Below are 10,932 nucleotides of genomic sequence, written 5' to 3' on the forward strand. Positions count from 1 at the left end.
TCTATCTATCTATCTATCTATCTATCTATCTATCTATCTATCTATCTAACATGTATTAGGGTGCAAAGGCATATATTTGGAATATATGTATATGTGTACTATTTAAAAAATAGAAGCAGAGCTTTCATATAGGAGACTGAAGGCATCCTGAGAAGTAAGTGATGAAAAATAGAAAGAGCACTTTGAGAAGCTGAGGCAGGCAGATCACTTGAGCCCAGGAGTTCAAGACCAGCCTGAGCAATATGGTGAAACCCTGTCTCCACAAAAAGTACAAAATTTAGCTAGCCGTGGTGGCATGTGCCTGTAGTCTAAGCTACTCTGGAGTCTCAGGCGTGAGGATTGCTTGAGCCTGGGAGGTCGAGGCTGCAGTCAGCTGTGACCATGCCACTCTCTCCAGCCTGGGTGACAGCGGGAGACTCTGTCTTAAAAAACAAACAAACAAAGCAGAAGGAACAAATATGGCTGGACCTAGGTGAGAGTTACATCCATATCAAAAGATGACTGTAGAAAATGTCTTTAAAATGGTTTGAACTATTAACACATCTCTAGACCCTTCAGCAATGCATGACAATGACCTGGCTACGAGATAAGTGATGGTTATTACCTAGATACATCTGTACAAATTTTAGAGTGGACTCTAAGCAGGTCATGAAAGTAGGATGGCAGAAAAAGTTTGGTCCAGGATGTGGATGCCTGCTCATTTTGGCAGGGGTGACTGAGAATTAGATGTATGGTTTCTCTAAATGGAAAAAATCCACACTTTGAAGTAAAATAGTTTGTCTTTAGGCTTTGTGCACCTAGTGAACTGCCTGAATTTGGTGTTAGACATGTAAGTTATTATATAAAACTAAAAACTAAATATTCAATATAACTTAATGATTTGAGTTTGAGTCATTCCATCATTCACTTTAATATCCTGGTCCCTAGAATCATCACTTTGAGTGTTTGCCTTTATGATTATATCTTGCTCACATTTTCTTCATATTTAAATGGAAAAGATTGAATTTTTTGATTGGCAGCTCTTATCTAACAGTATTTTTCTATCAAGTAAACCTCTAAGAATTAGGTCCAAAATTACTAGAGCCCTTTCTACCTGAATAGCCCTGATATTTGGCTTGAAGCTTGCAGAAATGTTCAATGTAGAACTCAGGAAGTAATACATTCCAAGAGAAACTGATGGTGAAGTGGAGTTATCACTGGGGCAAGGTCTGCTGACTCTCTGTTATCAGACTTCAGCATCTTGGTGAATTTGCCAGGGCTCAGGATGATAGCTTTGCTGATCCAGTAGTTCAGAAACTTGATTTTTGTCAGTTTTGTAGCGAAATCAGAACATGAAGGAGTTGTTTCATATTAACCAAACTCACATAAGGATAAAATATTCACCAGAATGCATCTTATTGATATTGTGAAAATTATCAGGCAGATTAGAATGTTTGTGTGGTGCCTGTGAAAGCAAATTATTATGGAAGCCAAATTATAATAAGAAGGCAGTTTGGGGATAATAAAAAAGAGAAAAATTTAGTAGAGTAATGCAAATGTTTACTAACATAAAGGAAATCCATGCAGACTATGTGTAGTAAAATATTATGATTTGGATGTTGATAATTTGAATCAGGGATATTTCATTTTTTGATTATGACTAAATGGTATTCTGAGAAGGGGCTAGGCTAAAGTTACACATCATTTGGATATAATGTGCTAAGTGGTACTATAATTAGAATTTCAGAAATATAGCAAGAATCAAAACACTGTTTCTTTACAATAAAAATAATTTTAAGTCTTAAAGTAACCATAAAAGATGTCATGATCCAACTTTCTCATTTTATAGATAAATAACCACGGTGAGTGATGGTTATGTTACTCTCACAAGATCACATAACTAAGTAGTATTGAGCTCAATGTGGACACTGGTCTCCTGACTATTAGGTACCAGTGCTTTACTCCATCTATTTATCCAAATCATCTCTAATCTATGTAGACAGCAAAATGCATCTAGCAGGACCAATTAGTTTGTTTTACTATAAATATTTAAAAGCTGAAAATTTAATTTATCAACAATTAATATGTAATTAAGACTTTTCACTATTATTTTATTCAGTAAAATGTTGCTCTACAACAAAGAAGTATATAAAAACTACCCAATATCATAAAATAGTAGAATTTTCTAATTTTCTTATTACTCATTTGGCACTCCATTGTACTGTTCAGAAAATTAGTATTGGGAATTAGGAGTAAAGTGGCATCATAAAAGCCAAAATATATGAACCTTAAGAAAGAAGAGTATAAGTTCAAAATTTAAAAAAATATCTGAACTTCCCAGCATATAGAAAAGCACCTTTGAAGATATTTCTTCACATATTTTCTAGTGATAAGGAGTTTTTCTCTGGATTCTTTACCCTTAACCAATAACAAATCTACTTTCACAAATATATAGTGATTTTTTTTAAGTTTTCTTTTGATCTTCACAGTGAAGAGAGGCCTATAGATTCTTTCAGAAACAAGATGACTTAAAAAAAAAAAAGAAAAATAGAAGCAGAGGGTACGTTAGTAAATAAATATATTTAGACACCATTCTGTTATTTCTCAGGGTTAGTCAGATAATGTTATTTGGCTAATTTTGTTCTTAGTGTATTCTATTCTCCTGTTTACAATCAGAGACAGTTATTTTTGTGAGGATTTAGTGTTCTTTGTGCTGAGGTTTTAATGTAGTTCTAAAACTACGTTTTATGCAGATACTGTTTTTATGATGATAACATAGCCTGATAAAAGACATATTGAACAGATAAAAAGTATCTTCCTCTGATGCCTAAATGGGTGGTTTCTCTTAACATTTGTTGTTAGATGAATCAATTAAATATTAGTTTGTTCACAGTTAACAGTAAATGTTATTATATGATTATGTCTAATAAACGTAGAAGTGATTAGAAATCATCCTTTGGCAATTTCCATAGTAAAACTGTTTTAGATAAAATCATTGCATGGTGAGACTAGTGGACAAAAATATAGTGAGCAATAGAATATTGACTTAGTCTTAAAATATCTCCTCACAGATGTTTATTGGTTACGAAAGGAAATTGAATAACTCTATAGGGGAGATCATTCACACACCACCTTAATCTAGTGGTCAAAGATAATATCGTTATTAGTGGGACAAATTGACTTTATATGCCTCCCAATATGATGCACTGAGAAGGACGCAATATCACTGTTGTATTGCTTTGCCAATAGGGCATAAACTGATGTAAACATGAGAAAGAAAATAGACAAACCAAAATTGAGAAACAGTCTACAAAATCAGACCTGTATTCTTCAAATGTCAAGGTTGAGGAAGACAAAGAAAGGTAAGGAAATTTTTCTAGATTGGAGGAACTAAAGAAACATAACTTGCAAATGGAATGTGAGGGCCTAAATTAAATTTGGGGCCAGAAGACATTTTGTTTTCTTTTGCTATGAAGGACATTAGTGGAAAAATTGATGAAATGAGTAAGTCTATAGATTGTTATAATACTGTATCAATGTTTGTTTCTAATTTTGATAATTCTACTCTGGTTGTGTAAGTGAATGTTACTGTTCTTGAGAAATATTACAGTATGTAGGAGTGAAGGAACGTTATGTCTGAAAATTACTTTCAAAAATTTAGAAATTATATTTTTGAAATATTTTTTCTATGAGAATACTATAAATAATCTGAGGAATCACAGCCAAGGCTATGAGAGAACTTGTATTGCTTTACAACTTTTCTCTAAGTCTTAAATTATTTCAAAATAAAACAGTTAAGGAGTTATTACATGGTTGACATCTAGTGTATCATTTGTATTATAATTTATTTGACTAAAACAACATTTATTGAATGCCTACTAAGGACCAGAAGCTGTGCTGCAATTTCCATAAATTATTTCAAGTGGTCTTCACATGACCCTGTGAGTAGGTCATTGTTACAACAGTTTCACAGTTAAGGACACTCATGTTTAGGGAATAACCACTTAACTGAGACCTGTGAAGTCACATAGCCAGAAAATGACAGATACGATTTGAACTGGGGTGGCCTAATTTTATTTCCATCACTCTCTTCACTATACCAGACCATCAGTCTATATTGTGGCAAATAATTGCATCTTCCAAGAGTCATGAATGACTTTAGAGATAAATGTGTAAACAGTTCTATCAAGGAGTAGCTTCTTTCTCCTGTGTTAGAATGTCATTATTGAAATTGTAGAGCCCCAAAATTTGTGAATTTCTTGGACAAGGAGTACTTTCTTCTGTTGTATGTTTTTGAAACATCTAGAGAAGTATCTGGCACATAGTACCATTTTGAATATTTGTTGAATAAATAAATGAAAGCGAAACAAAAGTTTGATACAAGAAGTATAGAGACATGGCGGAGAACAGACCAAGGAGGTTATCAGAGGACTCTGGTAATAGCAGCATAAGAATTAAAGAAAGTAAAAACTAGATGAAGATTTCCATTTCCAGTGAATGGACACAGCTTCTCCCTGTGATGGTACAGAGTTTATTTTGGCATCTACCCCTTGAAGTGAGGAGTAAAGTAAGGCAAACTCACCATGAGTCACACAGCCCCTGAAAGGCATGCATCAGGCAACAGCCTGAACTGACAGAGAGAGCCAAGAGGAGAGATCAGTTTTGAGATGAGAATTGAAGGGAATTACTGGGTACTCTTTCTATAGTAGAGTCCTAGAAATTCCTGGAACACTGAGCACAGATTTAGAGGGTCATCCAAGGCCTCCATTTTTTTCGGGGTAGCAGAGAACATCATTGCTTATAACATGATAAATGAATTTGGAGGCCAAAGGCACCCATGATTTTCACTGTTTGTGTGCATTCTTTTTCCTATAAGTCAGACATCAGTGTAATCTGTTGCTTTGTTGTTATTTAAACAAAACTTCTTAATATGATTTCATTTTTAAAAGTTAGTCACTCAAATAATGGGAAAGGGGGGGTGAAACAGGGATGGCATAATATTATTTGTCTGTGGAAGTTTTTGAAAAATTGGATGTGTGAACGTTTTATAAGTGAATGAATTCTAATATATTAGACATTGTTTATAGAGTTAGAAATAGGCAAAGCCCTTTGCATTTTTAGGGTGTCATTCTGTGGCCAATGTACTAAAGAATGATTACATTCCTTATCACTCTTTTAGCACTGGATGGCTGTTATGGACATCAAGTCCCTTGCCAAATCTATAAATAAAGTGGCTCCCACACAGAGAAAATTTCCTATGGTTATTCTATGCACTCCAAGTGTAACCTTGAAATTAGTGACAACACAGTCCTAGCAACACCTAAACAATAGTATGTACAAGAGCCTGGGTGTGGAACATTTTGGTTCAATCACATAATCTCTCTTATTATTTTTGATATCAACTTGAATAAAAAAACAAAAGCAAACAAAAAGGAGATATTTTAACCACAATTGAAGTTGAATGGTCAACTCATGATAGGCATTGCAACAATCTATGGTTCAGTTAGAGATTCCGTTTACTTACTAGTATTACAGTATTTCACCACTGATGCCTTTCTATGGTAGGCACAGTCCTTTTACAAGTAAAATATTTCTAAGTCTGAAAGTAAAATTCCACTGAAAATAGTTTCAATATGGCATCCATTATTTTTAGAAATAAAATGAAATTTATGACAATGTTTTCATGAAATAAGCAATGAAATGTTCCATTTCAATTTGCTCAATCCTAGTGTGCTTTTGAATACCAGTTCAGTAGGGCAGATACAACATAGTGATATGCTCTAATGACATTGGTGATATCACCTACGTCAGTAGGTTTATCTGAGGGAGAAAAATTTAGGAAAAAAACCATGAGACGTGTTGTGAATCCACTAGAATTGAGAAAATCAGCTGTTTGTCTTAGCTATGTAACTAACCTAATTGGTTTGTGAATTTAGTAAGGAATACTTTATCTGTGTTTCCCATCAGTAAAATGTTGGGGATTTTATAAGAGCTCAAAAGACTCCTACCAGATTGTAAATACAGTCATCCATCACTTAAAGACAAGAATACATTCTGAGAAATGGTCATTAGGCAATTTTGTCATTGTGTTACCGAATGTACTTAATAGAACTAGACAGTATAGTCTACTACACACCTAGGCTATATGGTATAGTCTGTTGCTCCTAGGCTACAAACTTGTACAGCATGTCGTTGTACTGAATATTGTAGACAATTGTAACACAATGGTAATTGTGTGTACATTTAAACATAGAAAAGGTACAGTAAAAATATGGTATGAAAGATCAAAATGGTACACCTGTATAGTGTACTTATCATGAACGTAACCTGCAGTACTGAAAGTTGCTCTGGGTAAGTTAGTGAGTGAGTGGTGCGTGAACGTGAAGGCCTAGGACGTTACTATACACTACTGTAGACTTTATAAACACTGTATACTAAGACTAAACTGGATTTATAAAAATACTTCTTCTTTTTTCAATAATAAGTTACCCTAGCTTACTGTAAATTTTTTCCTTTATAAACTTTTCAATTCTTTAAAACTTTTGGACTCTTCAGTAATAACACTTAGCTTAAAATACAAACACATTGTATAACTGTACAAAATATTTTCTTCATACTGTTATTCTATAAGCTTTTTATTTTTAAGTCTTTTTATTTTTACTATTTAAACTTTTTTGTTAAAAACTAAGACACAAACTCATACGTTAGCCTGGGCCTACACAGGGTCAGCATCATGAATACTACTGTCTTTCACCTCCACATCTTGTCCCACTAGAAAGTCTTAAAGGGCAGTAACACACGTGGAGCTGTCATCTCCTATGATAACAATGCCTTCTTCTGGAATACCTCCTGAAGGACCTTCTTGAGGCTGTTTTACAGTTAGCTTTTTTTTTTTTAATGAGTAGAAGGAGTATACTCTACAATTATGATAAAATATAGTTTAGTAAAGATACAAACTTGTAACACAGTCGTTTTTTATCAAGTACATAATTGTATGTGCAATACTTTTATATGACTGGCAGCACAGTAGGTTTGTTTACACCAACATTGCCACAAAAATGTGAGTAATGTGTTGTGCTATGACATTACTGTGGCTACAACTCACTAGGCTATAAGAATTTTTCAGCTCTGTTGTAATCTTAAGGGCCACTGGTATACAAGAGATCTGTTGTTGACTGAGACATTGTTATGTGGTGCATAACTGTGCTGTAATGCTAAGGGTGTCTTCGATGAAATGCAATAGTTTGAAAAATGATGGAATGAGATTAGCATTCTCCTCTCAATAGGCACAGAGTTACCTTTTTCCTTTAATGGCTCCTTTTTCCATTTTGTCTACAGATGTTATAAAGCTGAAAATGTTGCAAACCTTGTAAAACTGGGAAATATTCAATGCTTCTTTTTGAACTCTTTTTACATTCGACTCCATCCTTACTCTGCTTTCTGATGCCCCATCCTTACAAAATGCTCCAATAGACAAGCCCTATCAGTCAAGATCCTTACCAGGACTTTTTGCTTTCATTTTGCTATAAAATTGCTCTTTTCTAGAGTTAAAAAAGATGATTACTAAATCCTAAATGTCTTTAAATTAATAAAAAGAAATCATGCTGGTTCGATTTCAGATATTGTAACTGGTGGTAGACAGTTAGGGAAGATGTTTATGCCTGTCCTCTGAATCGTTGTAAGTTGGCTGACTTTCTCCTCTATGTTCGTAAAGACATTCCTAATTCATACTGCCTCTATGGCTTTCAAATCATGTCTCGTCAGTGTCTATCTAATATAGGACTACAGGTAGACGGTTTTGCTTATTTTTGCATTGTTTGGTTTGTTATTTCTTCTGTGATATTTGTTGAATGTCACTGAGTTATAAAGAACTTTAATATGCCAATGTTGGCAAAATGATCAGAAATATTGTATTTAGTCGATACAAACCATTATTTTCTTTTATTCTTTTTAAAGTCATATTCTTTTAGGAAAATTAAACAAACGTGAACTAATGAAAATCAAATATAAATTCCTTTTTATTAACAACTGACTTTTTCCCCTTAGTATTTGCTTCTGAGAAGTTCTCATTACAAATTTTTAGCCTGAGGTCTGTTGAAAATCATTCAGGTCCTTTAGAAACTTAGGTGTCAAATCCTTCTAGATGTATATTTTAACACTCTAGCCTTGTTTGAATCATTTATTCCCTTTGGACCTTTGAGTGTCATGCTTTTAATCACTTTTCCTTGAAGAACTTACTGTTCTTTTTTTCATTCTTTTTGACTAATAGCCTTGGTTTTTTAAATTTTATTCTCTGCCCTTCCTTGCACAAATTCACTTCTGCCAGTTTTCTTTGTTAGTATCAAGGGGATAAACAGTATATCAGATGAGCTCCCCACCCCTTTAAAACAGAGGACATTTTTTGAAGTGTTAGTGATGCTGATGGCTATTGAGACTTACAAGACAATATGAAGACAGTGCCTTGATTACTTGTCACCAAATTTCTTTCAGGTTATAGATCAGTGCAAACTTTATACCAAAATATAAATGTTAAAATCCTTTTTTATGTATTGGTATTATCATGAATAATTATTGTTGGGAATATCTTTTTTTAAAAATTAGTTTACTATTTTATATTTTTGTTTTTTGAATATTTCCCATCCCTTAGCAGAAGTATTTCTGTATTCAATAATCAAAGTGCTCACCCTATATATTAATTTACCCTTCTACTTTTATTCATAGGTTTAAAACCTTTTGATGTTGTATTACTTTTTTCACCCCTTTTCCTTGAATATTAATATATTAGGTGTACATAACTAGTCATTTTGCCATTCTGTTTATCATGCTTTTGCTAAATTATTCCCATTTGCAATTATTTTGGTATTTCAAACCAGTCATGTGTTTTTAGTGTCTCCCCTTGAATTTATTTTCTGCTGGATTTTGAATGCAGACAGTTCCTCAGCACAGAAGTACTTTTGATGTGTTGCAGCAGTGACTCCTTTGGGTGGTGCACGTGTGAAAGACGGATGACAGATGAATTCCTAGGCAGCTGCTCGATGGCAAATGGAGGACAGACCCCTCAAGTATGTGGGCAGAAGGACACAATGAAGCAAAACTCAAGCAGCGAGGCATAGCTGCGGAACCCAGGGACATGTCAGCAAGACTCTCCACAACAGGAAATCAGGGCCTCGTTTTGAAATTCAAATTAGCAGCTAACCTCACTGTCTCTGAAGCAAATCTTTTAAAATCGAAGCACATTAACTGCTTGTTTTGTAATCAAAAATAATTTTCCATTCACCAGCATAGCAGCTCTTGAAGGTTAAGTATCAGATTCCTTAATTTCAATGATAAAACTTAAATCAAAATATCTTACAGCTGAACCTTTTATTCTACCTGCATACTTAGAAAGACATTTACGTTTCCATGTAAAATGCACTTTCTTGCAGTTGTTTATTAAGTATACATCTGATTCAGTGATGTTATTGCCTTAGAGACAATTTGCAGAAAGATTTGCAAAAAATGTTCAGGCACACAACTCTATAGAATAACTAGTTCAAATATATCTACAGTCAGACAAGAGTCATAGTGTATGTGAGTTCAGATATTTGGCATTCTGGAATTATATATAAAATTCAAGATTTTGTATGTCTGGGACTGAATCTAGGAATTGATGTTTGAGATTTAAAACCCTAGAAACCTTTTATGTTTCCTGTATTATATTCAAACGAACACCTATATATTTATTCGAAGCAAATATTTATTAGGTGTTGAATTTGTACATAGTGTGTTAAACCAAACATACATTGGGATGACAAATTAATGCTGAGTTTCTTTTGTTTGTTTGTTTTTGGAGATGGAGTCTTGCTCTGTCGCCCATGCTGGAGCGCAGTGGCGGGATCTCAGCTCACTCCAAGCTCCGCCTCCCGGGTTTAGGCCATTCTCCTGCCTCAGCCTCTCGAGTAGCTGGGACTACAGGTGCCCGCCACCTCACCTGGCTAGTTTTTTGTATTTTTTTTTTAGTAGAGACGGGTTTCACTGTGTTAGCCAGGATGGTCTCGATCTCCTGACCTCGTGATCCGCCCGTCTCGGGCTCCCAAAGTGCTAAGTTTCTTAAGGTGCTATGATCCTACTGGAAGATAAACACAAATACACAGATACAGACACAGATACACACACACACACACACACACACACACACACCCAGAACAATATAGTATGGTTTAAGAGGGGTACAAATTAAGATCCCAAATTTGAGCTGGCAAACAGGGTTGTAATGTTTGGGAAGAGCAGAAATTGAAGAAATAAAAGATGTTCCCCTCAGGATCAACAGCCTCAGTTTGGTTCCTAATCCTGCCCAGGACTTCATGAAGCTTGGAAGTTCCTCTAGGTTCTTCTAATCGCAGCCCGAACTGTTTCAAGTCCTCTCCACTATCATCAAACCTCCCCCAATATCTTTCTATTTCTTGGCAGGTATCTTTTCCCACTTTACAAAACGTGTAGAATTCACCTTTAAATGCCATGCTAATCAAATGTCCCAGTCTACCTGCATTTGTTTCCCATTTCTCATCCGTCACTGCTTTTACAGTAGAGAAGTTCCCTGTATGTCTGTCTCAGGCGAGAGCTTCCAGTTGTGCTTTGGTCTCCTGCTGCCCTATCTTCTCAGGAATCTTTCATTACCAATAATACACTTACTTTCTCCTCCTTTTTCTCTGCTCCTCATCTCTTTGTGTCGTATGGTATGCGTATATGTGTGTGTGTGTGTGTGTGTGTGTGTGTGTGTGTGTGTGTGTATGAATGCCTCTTATTAAAACAAATAAAACACCATATTCATTGTATAAGTCCTAAAGCTATTGTCCATTTTTTCTTTGCAATCAAACTTTCTGAAAGAATTATCTATGCTTGCGGTTTGCATTTCTTCATTTTTCACTCCTAAGTTATTTCAATTGAACTTTTACTCTATTATTCCACAAAAGA

At 34.7% G+C, this 10,932-nt stretch overlaps 1 long non-coding RNA gene across 1 annotated transcript in view; it reads left to right on the forward strand.

The window, feature by feature from the left end:
* Window positions 1–9,873, forward strand: part of LOC111552023 — a 13,743-nt gene extending 3,870 nt beyond the window's left edge. The window contains exons 3-4 of the long non-coding RNA XR_002734531.2: window positions 3,229–3,341; window positions 8,909–9,873. This is a non-coding gene — a long non-coding RNA (uncharacterized LOC111552023). The remainder of the gene's footprint in view (window positions 1–3,228; window positions 3,342–8,908) is intronic.
* The last annotated feature ends 1,059 nt before the right edge of the window (window positions 9,874–10,932 follow it).

Source organism: Piliocolobus tephrosceles, chromosome X (genome assembly GCF_002776525.5).
Source record: "Piliocolobus tephrosceles isolate RC106 chromosome X, ASM277652v3, whole genome shotgun sequence".
Lineage (NCBI taxonomy): Eukaryota > Metazoa > Chordata > Mammalia > Primates > Cercopithecidae > Piliocolobus > Piliocolobus tephrosceles.